We start from the raw sequence: 16,838 nt of genomic DNA, 5'->3' as shown, positions 1-16,838 counted from the left end.
ATAATCAAATTCCTTAAACAATAAGATATAAAAAGCAGTGCATTTTGCGCCAGTTTTAGAATACCTCGAGTAGTGGAATAAAATATTAGACTCAAGACCCAAGTGATTCTAGTCTACTGTGAAGTTTAATAATGGTCCTGAAATGCACAATGCCTAGAGCAGATTATTGTCATTATAATTTAGAATTCATGCAGAAAAACAATGGAGTCTCACTAGACTCTTTTGATAAGGGTTTGACATTAGAATCAGAAAGTTAAGTCTGGAAATCTACATTAATTTTACAGTAAAGGCTTCATTCGTGATCAGATCTCCCTTCATCTTTCTCTTGATACCAGCTTAGTTGTGATTTTTGTCAAACAGAAAAGCTTCTGTTCTGGTCAATCACACAGCAGTTAGTTGACAACTGGAGCAGAATCTGAAGATTTGCTCAGTCCTTTATGGAAGAATAGCTCAGATATGTTTGTATTGTCACTGGTTATTATTTCAAAAATAGTATTTTAATCAATGTAAATATACTTAGCAAGCTCTTTTAGAACAGAATGCTTTGTGGCTCATGTTGTTTACTCCCTTTAGCCAAAATTCTGGATGAAACCCCTTAAGTATTGTCTTCAATATAATGCTAAAGGAAATAACAGTCAGCTAACCTTATTTAGTTCTCCTTTACAAGTGTAGCAAAAACATCCATGAGCTTTTGTTTGTTGCTGCAAATGGATCCCAAAAATCAGTCTTGGGAAGAAGTTGTTACCTCTTTACACTTGTCATAAAAGACAGCAGCACAAATCGTGTTGTTTAATAAATATTAAATGAATATATAATATTTATTATATAAAATATTTGTGTAGTTTTCATCTGTGCCTTATAACAATAGCAATTTGCATGCACATAGTTTTCCACAGATTCTGAACTACTGATAGAATTATTCAGCCACTCATTGTTTGTAGGAAATGGCTTGTGAGAGCCATTGCTGAAAGAAAACTTTTCTGGAATTGTATACTTGGAATTTTAAGAATTAGTCATAAAGATTTTACCATTGTAGAAGTATTAGGATAATAAAATAAATAATTAAAAATAAGTTATCTTGCATCATGCTGTCTTGCAGCAATGTTTTGGAATTTGGTATGTCTTATTGAGGAAATTAAAAGGTGCCTTTAGAAAAAGTTATTATATTGTTACAAAATCCTTTTTCAAGGTAGTGGCAGAATTACATAAGAGGTGTTCATGGGAAATGTTATATTCATATTTTTCATTATAGACATGCTTAACTGTTTTTTCTTCTATATAGTGCCTTATCTTTCAGTAGAAGCATCCTATTGCATTTTTGTATCTTTAAAATAGTCTTCAGAAATGGTTTTCAAAAGGCAGAAATTACAATTTGAGAGGAAGATTTGTGTATAAGCAAACAGTGGAAATTATTAAAAAAAGGATTAATATGTTGCTGACTGAGCTAATAAGAATTCTCAACTATCAAAAGAATTAGATATATATTGTGAAAGGAAAATTAATATAAATATCTGTTCCTCATATTTAGTATAAAGAGACGGTCTATTACATACCTCCAAACACTGCAGCATGAAAGTAGCAACTTTGATGTCAGATTTTCTAACTGTACCATCTGAATAATATAGATTTACCCACCTAAACTTGGTGAAAACATATCTCCATTCATCCATGTCAAACAAACACCTGTCAGCATTGCTGCTGCTTTGCTTAGAGAATGATGCTGCCCTTCTAATAAATTATGTTTCCTTCATTAATGAGAGAATTTCCAGACAGGTAGGCTGTGTATATGTGTTTGTAATCATCCCTCCAGTGAGGTCATATAGAGTTTGAAAAACAATTTTCATTGAAATGAAAAGTGCATTTGGGTAGTCTATGTGAACTTTAGTGCAGATCTATGAATTGGGAAAATGCCTGAACTGGAACAAGGTTGTCCTGTGTTTTCTGTTGGGAGGAGAGGCCTCTTGCAAGTTGAAGTTTTCCTATGTAAGACAATGGTCTTTCGTTTAGTAAAAAGCATTAGGAAAATGAATCTTCCAAAAATACTTCAAGGAGAAAATGCTTAATTCTGTTATTTACAAGGTTTTATATGATTGAGCTCAAAGTCAAGTACTAGAAATATACATTGGACATCTTTAATTCTAAAATTATTTATGAGGAAATTACCAGCACAGACTATTACATATATATACACACAGATATGAATCTGCACTATTCAAAATAATCATTTTCAGGCCAAACATTGGAAACTATAGACTTTTCATTGTATTTTGTGAGTTCTAGTCAGCAAATTTTGAAGCAGAATGAACTTGGGACCAGGAAAAAGGTCTCTATGGAAACCTCATCACTGAGGGGCATTCATTATCTGTGATCAGTCCTACCAATTCATCTATAGTCAAGAGAGTCCTGCCAAACTTCAGTTTTTTCCTGCAGGCCTTGCTTCATCTCAAGGTAAGCCAAAGCTTGGGGGAAAAATAGCCTATCTCAGCCTGGCACATGTTTTGGACTCAGCAAGAAACTGAAATTGAGCCCTGGAGCTAGGAGACAGTCTTATGAAGCAATCTGTGAAAATAGTACCCTCTCCACATTATTATACCTCTATGTCAACTGGTTTTAAAAATTCTGAGCACACATTACCATATCAATAGGTATTTCTCCCAGAATTTCCAAACTGACTTTTATTGCTGTCCGCTAAAAATGTAGGTTCTGCTTCCATGTTCAGAACTGGATCCAGTGTATAGCAGAAGTGGTCAAACATGGATTTTGCCTACTTCTGATACAAGCTAATCACTGCCAGCATTGCACAGCTGTTGCTGTATAGCCTATGAAAGCAAGTTACAGTCAATTTAGCTTTCTTTATGCAGTAAAATTGCAAATGGAGTTTAGTATTCTGAAACAATATCCTTGGTAACAAGTGGTTCTATATATGAACCAAGAGAAAAACCTTGCTTTTTTTCCCTGGTAAATGGAAAAGAAAGGGCTGGAAATCCTTTGTTTTCACATGCAGACTTAAAAAAATAACAAAACCAATGAAGAATGAAAATATACAGAAAGTAGATAGTTTTACAGCAACCTTTCCTATCATATTTTCATGTTAATAATGGTTAATAAATAAAAAAATAAAGTAGATTTTCACAAGGGAAAGTTTTCAACAGTGTTTCAGTTTTTATTTTCACTGGCAAATACTCAGAGGTAATCAAATCTTCACCAGGATAAATTTCTATTTCAATTGCATGCAAGGACTTAAACAGAATACAGCCCATATTATTAAAACTCAGTTAAACTAAAGGATTGAGTTTACCTGAAATAAAGGTATCACAGCTGATATTCTAATACTAGTTTTACTATTTTCTAAAGAAATTAACTTTTTTGAATTTCTGAAGTTGCTATTTATTTATTTGTTTCTTTGTTTGTGACAGTTTTTTTGTTTGTTTCATATTTCAGTTGAATGAGAAAGCTTCAATAATCCCAGGAAGATGAAGAACTGAGCTAACATAATTTCATTGCTAGGATAGTATTTGCTCTTCTTCAATGATTTATATCAGTCCTTCTCTTCTTTCCTTCTTACTTAGTACTGCCACAATGATTGCTATCAACATGGGCATGTGATTTTCTGAAATTATTCAGAGACAATACAACAGATATCTGAATAAATGCAGTAGAACCCTGTGTTCCATTTTTTCTTCTTCCATCATAGAAACATTACACAGGGTCTTCTGTTTCAAGATCCATTTTCTAGCTATGCCTTCTGCGGATGTGCTTCAGGTCTCTGCTTCTTTGTATGACTTATCAGAAAAAAAGATGTTAAAGATTATACATTCATATATCTTATTGCCAGCACCCAGCTTAGCACATCTCAGCTTTAACAAGGTCTGCATAAATCTCTCTGTGCCTAGGTTTTCTGCTTCTGAAGCCTCCAGCCATAGAGCAACACCCAAAAAGTTGACCTCAGATCAGATCTCAGCTCAGTGTTTATCCTTCAGAAAACAGGGGTGTTTTCTGCTGCCTTCCAGTTTGGTGTCTAATCAGGGACAGGTAATATCTGTTAATTTGATGCTTTCAGTTATTTACACTATAACATTATTTTGAAAGCCATCAGCTGACATTAAAATAAAAGCAATCTTAAGGATAAGTAATTGAGCACAAAATGGAAAACATAAGCATGACAGTGGTACCCATCAGCTCTCCATCACAGATATATGCTGGGCAAAAACTCTTCCTTTGTCACTCCCCCTAAAAATCCCAAAGAGAACTAGAAAATTTGCAGAGGATTAAAATAGATGACCAAAACTGTAGAAGCACAAGAGAACATTTCATGACAATCAGACTTAGAAAAGTAAAAATGGAAAAGAGAACATATGAAATGGCATTGCATGTGATAACACCGTTGTCTTTACTCCTATTTAGAACATACTTTGGAAGTGAAACTTCTGATCATCAGCATTTTGTGCATTTGAAATTTAGAAAAGCTTCTGTTTCTGTTTGCAGGTCCAGCCAGTAGCAGGACTGAGCATGAATTTCACACATGCATGTGCACACACACACACACACACACACACATGCACACAGAGGACTCAGGTTCACTAGCTAGATACCCAAACAACCCAGTCTATAGCTGCTGTCACTTAGACTTTACAACTCATGCACACACACAGAAAAGAGATTGCATTAAAAAACAAAAGTAGTGCGGCTCAGTCATACAGGTGTACTGACCACCCATTTGCTCACATGCAAAAAAGCCTCCTCCCCTCTTTGTTTTTCATAGTTTTACTTCTCTTCCATCCACCTTGATCCTTCCTTTCTTCATCTTTGTCTGCTTCTAAATAAAGAGTGTACATGTAATTAGGTAATTATTTTTGTCTGATGGTTTCAATTTTGCTGCATTCTTATCCAAATTTGGTAGCTCTGATGCCTGGTCATCTAAGCTTTACCTCATATGACCAATATGGTTACTTAGGTGCTCCTCCCCCAGAGGGTTCCAATACTACTCACAATTATCTGTGAATCTTGGCTGTTTCTCACATGCCTCCTCCTTAGCCATCTGTGCAATCCAGCCATTCCTCACAGCACTAGCTGTAATTTCTGCCAGCTTCTCACTGTGTTATTTATGGTGTTCAGCAATTTCTCACGTCACGTTCTGTAGCTTCTCAGAGTCTGTTTGGATAGCTAAACTTCATGCCAGGGCTGCATATCTTAACACCCAGCACCAACCATTTTGCTTTATGGTCCCACTCTTCTTGAATGACATTGCTTAGTAACATTGATGTAGCTTCTACAATCATAAAGTGCCACAGGAAAAGGAAAAAGAGATTTCACATAGTGCACTCTTGCACCTGTATCTGTATGGGGTTCAGTTAACCACAGAGCAAAGCAACTTTTCCATAAAAATCAGTTTAATTGAATGGAGGGGTAGATGTGCAGAGACTGAAGAAATGCATGCAAGGATGAGAAAGGCATGCCTGTCTGTATGTGTTTGAGGTGAAAAATACTTTAAATTATCAGTGCTAAGACACAGCAGCCGTGTAATTTTTAACAACAATGGAATTCATCCTGACTAAATGGCAACAAATACAAAATGTTTTCCCATGATTAGTAAACCTGAAATAATTGAGCAAGGTCTTTAAGGGTTTGTGAACATGCCTTTTAAGCGGTAGAAGGGCAAAGGAGGTTTAGCACACCTGTATTCTTCATTACATTCTCCAGTACAGACTCTAAATTACTGTAGTTACTGTGTGACTCACAACATACTGAGACACCTAGATAGAGTTACATGAGACTGGTGATTATTTTCTTTTGTTAGACCTGAGTAACATTTATTTTTTCAATGAGAATCTTGGTCACTGAATGCACATCACCATATGCCATTTCTGAGGAGATAAAAACAATTAATACTTTAATGATTTTCTAACACTCAGTGTCTGAAATTGTCCTCATTGCTGGTCACAAACTAAAAGAAATTCTATCCACAATTTTCATCAATAATGATAAGCATTAAAGAGTGGTCTCATACATCTTACAAGAATATAAGATGAGATGACAACATGGGAAGAATTAAAAAAATTTTGTAGCTTCATGGTAATTTGCAACTGAAACTAAAATCAAAACATTAAAACAAGAAAAAGAAGGGTGGATGTAATTGACTTTCAGTACCATTTTCCACAAATTCTCTTAACAAAAATTAAAAATTCTCCTAAGTCTAAGACAGAGCATGAGAAAGATATGATGAATATTTGACTGATTATTGACAGATTACAATACAAAAATGTTTCTCCATAATATATTGTACCTCCACAAAAAACAGCCACTGAAAATCATAAACTCATTACAGCATTTGTTCTTTTCTGGAGATGTGAAGGTCTATATTAAGGCCTTAATTCTGTTTTTAATTATGAAACCTCTTATTGTATGTATTAAGAAGAAAAAATCTCTCTACTATCTTCTGCTGAGAAAGAAAATCACCCAAATAAAAATTAGAAAAGGGAATAATCAGAGCCATACAACTCAATAAGAATTTTGCAACTTACCTTCCTGAGATTAGACTAAACACAATCTCTTCTGTAGTGTGAATAAGGAAGGGGCTGAGCAAGGAAGACAAAAATCTATGTAAACTAAGCACCGAACTGGACAAATGCATCATCTTCAGATTGTAAAATGGAAAATCTATTATGAAATTTAACATGGTAAAAAAGATAAATTAATTTTATGGTGAACACTAAATTGAACCCAGCTTTTCTCTTCTTTTCTTTTCTCTTTGCAAATTAACATCAACAGTCTGTTGGACTCCTCCAGGTGAGGGCCCACACAGCATGGGAATTGCCAGCTGACATTCTGACTTCATGGAACTAATGTGTGGATGACGCGTGCACAAGGCATTTAGAAGTCTCAGGGATGAGAGGATCTAGGGAACTAGTATATCTCTTGTTTTTTCAGTTAACAGAAACAGTTGCCTCCCTTTATAGGTCTAATAATCACTTGGTAGGATAATAATGACCGATATTATTTCTAGAATACCATAGAAATCAGGAGTGGATAAATGTGTAGCATGTGTACATGACACTTACTCATTAACATAAAAAATATAATTGCCTATTTTCCTTTAATGAATCAGCATTAATAGTCAATTATTGCTTAGAAGTCAACATGCTATTGTGTCTAAGAATATTTTATAAATCTACTGTTATTGTACCCACTGTTATGCTTTTTAATGAGTTTGTTTACAGACAGCAAGAATTTTGTTACTTCACAATGCCATCATCACCATTACAGCCTTGTAAATGACATATGGAGGCATTTGGGGAGTTTTTGGCTAAAGTAAACAAGGGATTGTTAAATGATTGTCTTTCTTCTCACAGAAATTGCATTACATCAGTATTTAAATTCATTAAGGCTTGGCATCTTTTATTTAATTCTAATAAAATGAGAAAATACTATATAACTCCTCATACCCACTCCAACAATAGCAATTCACTTGGGCTTAATTTCAAACTGTTGAAGATCGATTAATTCATTTTTATTTCCTTAGAAAAATGTCTTACAATGGCATTTTTACCATTGTTTTTCATTTAGGCCCAAAAGGATTATTTAATTGTCTATAGAGTAATTTATATCTTGGCTTCATAACCTCAGAACTCAAGCAAGCACTTAAACCTTTAAGAAAAAAGTGTATGTATAGTACTAAACCCTGCTTCTCTTAGAATCCTTTTTCTTTATATCTTTTGCTTTCCCTAAGGTTTCGATTAGAGTAAAATTAGAATTATCCAGCTGTCATGTTCAGTGGACATTTTTGTAGGTTAATAGTCTTACTGAAAAAACAGCCACAGAGTAAACAACCTTGAATTTTTTTTTTTTTACCTCTTCTATTTACAGGTAATTATGATATGTCATGATATGCCTCTTCCAAAAAAGTCAAGGTGGGATAAATTCTCCAAAGTCCTGTCCATGCCTGTATTCACAGAAATTTAAATCATGCTGGGACATGTTTTTTCTAATATCTTTGTAATGAGAAACAAATTTAATAGTTATCTAAGGAAGTTTGAGACATTCTATATAGTCTTTACATAGACTAAAAATATATTCATGAGGAGAAGGAAGAGCAAAACTACATGGTGTGCATAAATCCAGTGTCTCAGCTTATAGTCTATTAGTGTATCAAAAAATCATTAATAAGAAAAATAATTTGTGCTAAAAAGAAATATTTTTTTTTCTAAGAAATTTTCTAATTTAGCAGTAGAAGTACTCAGGACAGTATGTTTGATTTGACATTATGGAATAATAGGCACTGGGCCCCCCTACATACACATCAGAACAGGAAATGAGAGAAGTGTAAAAACCTGAAATAAGATAATTTTATTAAAAAAGAAAAAAAATTTGCTGCTGCTTCTTCCTGCCTGCTTGCTTCTGCTCATCTTTTTTTCTGTACCTTTTCTTTATCTTATAAACATCCAAGTCAAGGTCAAGTTTTATCTAGTTATCAGAAAGATGTGATCAAGTGGAACTGAACTGTAGTATATGATATTGCCCTTCTTTTTCCCTAAATAGTCTCAGATTCCAGGACTGAAGCCTAATAAAATGTAGCAAAGTAAATAGTTTATACCTGATAAATGCATTACTAGATTTGGATTGCTATGAGGCAGTGTGCAGATGCCCCTGAGCAGGCTGGCTGCTCAGACCATCAGTCATTCACCCTCTAGCAGTGCTGTTTCAATAACTCATTCAGGGCACCATCCTGCGACCAAGACTATTTTTAGAGATAAAAATCTAGCTTTTAATCTTAAGTGTTCTCTAAAATTAAATTCTTGGTGAAAGAGGATACAAACCAGCTACATTCTCTTTGAAATTTTCCTTCCTTTTACCTATTTAATCTATGTGACTCCTCCATGGTGCTTTCCCTATACACTGGTTCTCTGGGCAGGTCACTGCAAGGTGGCGTTCATCAACAAGAAATAAACAATTTCTTCTGCAGCTCATAAGAATTTAAAGCAGCAGTGCTTGTAAGCACCTTATAGTCTTAAAAGTGTACAAAAGCTTTGAAAATGGGAAAAACTGCTTTTAAAAAATCATGAGTTCTGTTTTTGTGAGAGCAACAAGAACTGAGGGATAGGCTTCTTGAATTAAATGGATACTGTCTCAAGAACTCATGGTGTGAAATGAAGCTTAGTCCTTACAAGAAGTCAGAAAATTGAATTTTGCTGTCTAACTTAATAGAATGTCAGTAAATCATTACCTCTCACAGAAGAATTACAGTTTTCTAAACTGACTGTCTACTTATTAGACCAGGAATTAGCAAAGTGGTTCAGATAAGAAAGGATAAGAAGTCTATGTTTTCACTAACACGAATTTCTGAAGTTTCTCTAAATCTGTGAGAAAGGCAAACTGACTACTTTTCTCTGCTTGTCTCAAGTTAGTCAAAATCTTGTTTATGCAAAGGTTATCTGAACTTTTAAAAAAATAAAAGCTGGTACATCACTTCACTGCTTGTCATCTGTGTGTATGGTGTGTGATGTAAGAGACAACACAGATGAATGCAATCTGCACCTGGAAGAAAATACAATTTTGATTCTCTCAGATTCTTTTTAAAAACATACTTTTGTGAAAGATAATATAGGGTTTTTTTTCTTTATATATGCATTTAAACATGTGTGTGTGGTTTACCGACAGAAATGTTTCTCCTGTTTGGTTTGCTGAATCACATCCTAAATGACATGGAGTAAGCCAGATGAGACACAGAGTAAAGTTGAGAATAGCATGAAAGTGAGAATGAAGAACATAATCAAAATTAGAGGGACCTGAGGACTTTTGGCAGACTTGAGGAATGTAGGATTTAGCACAGAAATTTTTATCTTAATATTGCAGGAAATAAGCCAATTGTTTGCTAAGCAGGATTTAGAAAGAAAGAACATGCTCTCCTACACTGATTTTTCAAACATTTTTCACTGTCAAGGGTTTTTTGCTTCTTCTGAGGCGTCTGGTTCTGGCCACTATTAAAGATACGTTGGCTGGAAAGGACAAATTAACTAAATTAGGCTGGCAGTGCTTACATTCCTATGACATCTGGTGTTTCTGCTATGTTACTGATATGTCATTTTGACAAATTATGTTACATCATGTGATAGTAATGAGCAACATCATAGAATCTAAGCAATGCAATCTGTAGTGACTCCAACAATTTAAAACAATCTGTCATTTTTTTCAGCTGTCTGTTACCAATTTAGAAGTTGAGAGGAATAAAATGAGAGTTAAAATTAAATCCAAATCTAACTTCCAAAATACATTATTGCTTCTACTCCAATAAGTTTACTTCTATAAATGCAGATCTGAGGTGCAAGCCATGAATGATGATTTAAGAATATTTAAACAGAAAGTAAAATTCTTCATGAAACAAAAAACTGGGAGAAATTAGTTTCCAACAGCCTAAACATATTGACTATATTCACTAATTTTGGTTCTGTTCATGATTCAAAGTAGAGAATGAGAGGAGACAATTCTCTGAACACCTAACACATGATTTAAACTTATTCAAAACTGATTGAACTGAAGGATTTTGTAGTCTTGTTGCTTATTTCCTTGCTTATTATTATGACAATGTATTAAGAATGAAGATATTAAGCCAAACAGCTGGTTTTTTTAATTGCAAGGTTTTAATATTGTACCAGAGTGGGGTTTATTGAAAGAAAAGATAATGGACCTTTATTTACTAAAGTGATTTTTTTTTCCCATGAGCTATTCCAAGCACTTTTGAAGATTCATATTTCTTTACTTCCCAGTTGTAGGTTTTTAAGTAGCTGGTTGATTTAGAACTGATTTTAGTGGTAAAGTACATCCACAGATGTCAAATTACTTTTGAGGATGACTGTGGAGATGTCTGGAGCCTATGATTGTTTTGCCTTTCTATTAACAGATTTAGGGATGGATTTCTTGGAAGAATGTAGGTGAAATGGAAAGGAATGACTTTGATCTCTATAGTGCATGGTAAACCCACTGCCATCATAGTGCTTACTACCTAGTCCTGAGTTTTTGTGAATATCTAGACAACAGTGACTAAACAAACACCTCTATCAAATGCATATAATGAAATAAATTAAAATATGTGAACAAAACAAATATTTCTCCTTTTTGGATTTTAAAGCAACAGCTAAACTTAGCACCTGATAAGACACCCACTGATTGTCTTTTGTGCCAAAATGCTTTCCAAATAGGAAAATCCACCCCTATTTTTATTAGTCAGTGATATTATCTAATATTTGAAACAGCCTGAATGGAGAAAAAATGTTTAATTTCAAATTTATAAGATACTATTAAACTCTCATGATTACACGATGGTGTTTTGTGAGTGGCCTCTCCTTATCTCAACTCATGGACCTTTAGTTATATTTTCTATCCCCTGTCCAGTTGCGGAGGGGCAGTGATAGAGAGGCTTTGCTGGGTGCCTGGAACACAGGCAGCATCAACCCATCACACCATCCAAAACAGATGTAAAGCAGGGAGATAGTAATGAAAGCAAAACCAGAAGGTAGAAAAGAACTTTTAAAAACCTAAACAAATACAAATACATTTTTTTGTGTTCTTTAAAGAAGGTGAATCTCACAGTTTCTACAGAGAGGCCATTCTTCTGGTATCACAATAAGAATGAGAGCTGAAAAAGCTTCTGAGAGCTTTCACAAGAGCTCTAGAATGCTGAGATTCAAGCTTCATGATTCATAAGTCCATGTATAATTAGTTTTTTGATTGTTTGGATTCACAAGACTGGGTATTATTCCAAAGGTCTGGAAAAGGCATGTTGGTGATTTCGCCCTGTAGTTGATTCATATTAGAGCAGAGTATTTACACTAAATTATTTTTTGCTTCATCATTTCTGAAATTATGTCTGAACAGTTATAAATAGTACATTGCAGTGTTTGTAAAGATATAAAATAATAATAAAATAATTTATCTTTTTATTAGAAGAAATTCTTCCACATAGCTAATTTTACAAGAAAATAGTAATTCTGTTTATTTTTTATAATGAATAACCAGCATTTACAAATTTTTATAGACATCAAAATAATATTTTATAATTTTATTTGCTTCTCAGTTTCTCATTTGGAATTCCATTTAGAATTGCAGTACTTTAGGAGAATTACAGAATCATATAATGAGCAAGGTTGGAAGGGAATTCTCATCTCCTTTCATTTCATAAATTTCTACAAGTAATGCAATAACAACCTTCAATCCTTCACTACCTTTCTGACATGGATCAAATCTTTTGCCTCCATCTTTGTCAAAACTTTTATTTGTTTCTGAAAAAGAGAAAATTAAGAGAAAAAACAGTGTTATGAGGTTTACTGAACATTACAAATAATATTCCTTAAAAATCTTAAGAGTTTCTATATTGCAAAGCTGTCTAGACATGTACAGGCCTACCTAAAATTTGTAAACTTTCTCCAAATATTTTAAAAGGCTTGAAGTTCATTTCCTACTCACATGATTGACACTGAGAAGATTTATACTGGACTATGCAGAATTGCAATTTATTAGAATCTAGGAATACCTACCACACAAAAGCATGAAATTTAAGAATTATTTTATTCCACTGTTTATATTTAAGGTCTCATTCATTACTCAGTGCAAAATTCTGTATGAAGACATGTAACTAAACTTCCTATTAAACCCACTAAAAATCATGTCTATAAACCTGAAGCAGAATTTGAGACAATGTTAATTCAATATATAAAATTATTGTGTAGTAATGGTAAGTTAAACTGAAAAACAACACATTTATACTGGGCTCTTACCTCTGTGTGAGCAGATGATTTATGAGGAAAAAAAAAAACATTCCCCCATGTTAAACTCCTATTAACAGTTCATTTGATGAGAGGATTTATAGGCATCAAAATGATTATTCTAAGGAGGCACAGAAGAGGGCTTTCCGTCTAACTGAATAAAGGAAATGAAAGGATGAAGCAAAAAAGGCAAAATCCAGGTTTGAATCCAAGTTGCATATAAAGAGGTTCATGTCTTCTTTGCCCCTGAACAGAAACTCATTTTCTGTGGCTGCCAGTAGAAGTTGTAATTTATTCCAGCCTTTGCTAGGAACTGACTGGCTGACACATCTGGAAAAGGCAGCTTGTTCTGAATCTCTCCTCTTACAACCCCAGGTTTAATCTCAATACTTCAGTAAGAGTTCCAGGAGTACAAAATAAATGCCTTTCATTTACGACTCAGATTCCACCTGCATATGAGGAAGCCTATCAGCACTGAGAATGGAAGTAAGCAGAGAATTAGCTTGGGTCAATGAAGTGCTTGTGCTGCAAATTACCTGTGTATGGCATTGCAGGAGATATCCCTCTGAAACACTGATGCATATGGATTGCACCTACCCAGCTACTGTCCAAGAGCCACTGGGCTCACATGTGTGACTCAGCTCTGAGGTTCTGTTGTCTGTAGGATGCCTGATCACAAGGAGCTTTATAGATCAGACATTCACACTTTGGAAGATTCATCAAAGACTGAGATGCTATAAATGCCTGTCATCCTGGAGAATCAGTATAGTGTCTGCATAAATAAATCCATAAAAGTAAAAAATGCAAAGTTTCCAGTGTGCTGTGCAGCCATCTCAAGTGAACATATTTCAGGGACAGCAGCCTGAGAAAAAATCATGACAGGATTGATGAGCACAGGTAGACCTACATTAGTCTCAGAAGTTTTGAGGTGTTAGAAGCCCAAGTATATGTCAATTATGTTGTCTCTGTAATTTCAAATTATACAAAAAAATTCAGAAAAATGTGAAATCTTCCAGAACCATGCCTAAGCATAGTAAAAAGTTAAATCCATCAAAGGAATTATTTATTACAAACTGTCAGATTACTAAGACATTTTTTTCCAACTGCATATGTCTTTAGGTTTTTGCATTTCTTTTAATACAAGGTTCTCTACTAGCATGTTTATTTTTTCTTTAAAAATAAATCCAGAAATCAAGATGAGAGGGCTGAGAAAGATGCTGACTATAAGCACAGTGAATCAGGTAGAAGGTAAAAATATCATTCGGATACTACTGTTTTACTTGTTCAGTACCGCAAGTATGGAATTTCTTTGGTTTTTTTCTGGTTTTTATCATTGAAAATTTTAATAATTTGTGTTGTTCTCTGGACGCTAGGAATACAAGAAATCTATTTCTTTCAAGAGCCAAACTGCTCTATAAAATCAAAAACTTTAAAAGAATTGCTGGAGGGCTTGTCCATCTCAGTGCAATCCCTACAGAAGTGGGAAGGAAGTTTGCTAAGCTAACTAAAATCACCTCAGGATTTTATCTGTAGATATTGTGCATAATGAAATAATGGGGTTACAAGGCATGTCATTCTCAATTTGAGGGAAAATTTCATTAAATATTGTTTGAATTGTCATAGTGAATATGTTGTTCATTTAGAAAATCTCCACATGGTTCATTTATATTTATGGCAGCTGTAAGACATTAAAAATAAAAATATTGGAACATAAAAGTACTGTGAGAAATAATGATATAAACTCTGCAGTATTACATCATTTAAATGACATAAACCCCATAGTTTTATATCATTTTAATAGTTTGAAAGCTTTGGTGTTCCTAATGTAGTTTCAATTGCAATAGATCATGCAACGTAATTAAAGAGACAAGGTAATAGATAAAAGAAGACCAGGACAGAAATAGGCTTTTTGGATTTATAATTTTGAAATCAGTTCCTCAATTTGAAATGAATGAAGAAGTGGAATTATACAAGCATTAAGAAAGTAGATGAAAGGGGAAATGTTGAATCTTGCTGAAGAAAGACAGGGCTCTGCTGAAACTCAAAAAGAACAGTTATTTAATGTCATATCAAGAAATTACAATCTCCAGTATGATGCATCCAAAAGCAGGAAGTAGAGAAGGCTTGTGGAAGAAGGTTGGGTCAGACTGAGCAGGAATTCTTGGTACTCTGCAACTCTCTCTCCCAGATCCCTGACATTCCTGTCTCAAGAACTTACTGCTTCAGAGCTGGAATTCATTAATCTCAGTGATCTTCCCCATCCCTGTTCATCCAACTGGTTTTTTACATCCATGTAAATGATTTTGTCCCTATATCAGAGAGTCCTCAAGTATAAATAAATGAGTGAAGAAAAATCTTTTTTCTCTTGTTTTAAATGCCAGCTGCCACTTGATATGATCACCTCTAGATATTTTGTTAGATGGAGGGGATTGTCCTGCTCTGCTCTGCACTGGGGAGCTGACCTTAAATATTGCATGCAGTTTTGGGTGCCACAATGTAAGAAAGATATAAAGCTATTAAGAGAGCATCCAAAGAAGGGCAATGAAGATGGTGAAAACTTTAAAGGAGAAATTGTATGAGAGTCTGAGGTCACTTGTTCAGCCTGGAAAAGAGGAGACTGAGGGCAGAACACATCACGGTACACAGCTTCATCACAAAGGGATGAGGAGGGGTGGCTTACCAGTGACAGGACCCAAGGAAACAGCATGAAGGTGTCAGGGGAGATTTAGGGGAGAGATTGGGAAAAGGCTCTTCACCGTTAGGTTACCTACTGCAGTAACACAACAATATTCTGAAGCCAAATAGTAAGAAAATAAAATGGAACTATATTTATAAATTCAGTTACCCTCTCCACAGCTATGGACCTTATTTCTTACAGAACTGTAATTTTTTTCAGGACTTCTCAAATCCCCTGACTTTCTGTACCAGCATTGCTGCCAGGAACTGGACACTTAATTCAATGAAAATTGAACTTCAGATCATGTTTCACTATTTAAATAAACACCCTCCTTTTCAAGACTGTCTATCATTTGTGCTGTCTGTGCTTATAGTTAACTTTGACCAAAAAAGTCACCTTGAAACTCATTCAGTTCACTCTTAAAGGAATATGGCATGCCTAATTCCATAATTTGTTCTTAACATGAATAGTGTTTAATATCCAATATGACTCATGCCCAGATCAGCTGTCACCAGCTGCTAGATACTATTACAATCACTGGAAACCAAGGGAATTTTTACAATAAAATAATTTAAAGGATTTAACAGTGTAACATCTATAACTGTTCATTTAGGAAAAAACAACTTGTCTGATCTTGGTTAAACTGATTTAACTACAGCATGAAAATTAATACCAGCTTTGTTTTCCTCATGGTATGGCCATTTACAGTAGGATCTACTTCCTACTGTGTGAAATGTCAGTGGTAAAATTCTACATTCTAAGAACAGTCTGGGTTAGAAATACACCAGGGCTTAATGAAAGGCTATTGAATTGAAGAACTAAAAGAAAAAATGGCATGGCATCAAATATTAACTAGCACTGCAGTGAGCTTCCTTATGCAGGTCATCTCAATGAAGAACAAATGTAATATATATATAACAGCAAGAAAAGGAATTAGGAACTGTGAAACACAAACTTTTAAAAATTACAAGAGCCTTTATGCACTGGATAATATTACAATTATGCAATTACAATTCATGTTTTTCCAATGGTGAGCTAAACAGAAGGAAGGAAACACAGAGGGACAAACTAGATGCTGCCACATCTATGTTATTAAAAAAAAAAAAGACAATTGATCCTTCTTCAATGTTAAACTTACTCATTACCACTAGGGACAGAGAAGCCAGATTTCCCTTTTTACTAGAGAAGTGTGTTGCACTTGCCATTTTACTTTGCCATTGTCATTATTTAAAGACTAAGTATAGCTATGTTTACTAAGACAGTTCTATTGCAGTCCCTGTTTTCCAGGAGTTTATAACTCAGTGAATTTCATTCCCCTGGAATGGAACACAATTTACAACCTGGTTAGCCTGGTCACATTTTCTTCCTAAAACGTTTACTCAAATTGATTAGGTCATATTATGTGG

This window comes from Agelaius tricolor, unplaced genomic scaffold, assembly GCF_023055355.1.
Source record: "Agelaius tricolor isolate 1412-34295 unplaced genomic scaffold, bAgeTri1.0.p SCAF_3, whole genome shotgun sequence".
NCBI lineage: Eukaryota > Metazoa > Chordata > Aves > Passeriformes > Icteridae > Agelaius > Agelaius tricolor.
Note: the sequence above shows the minus strand (reverse complement) of the source record.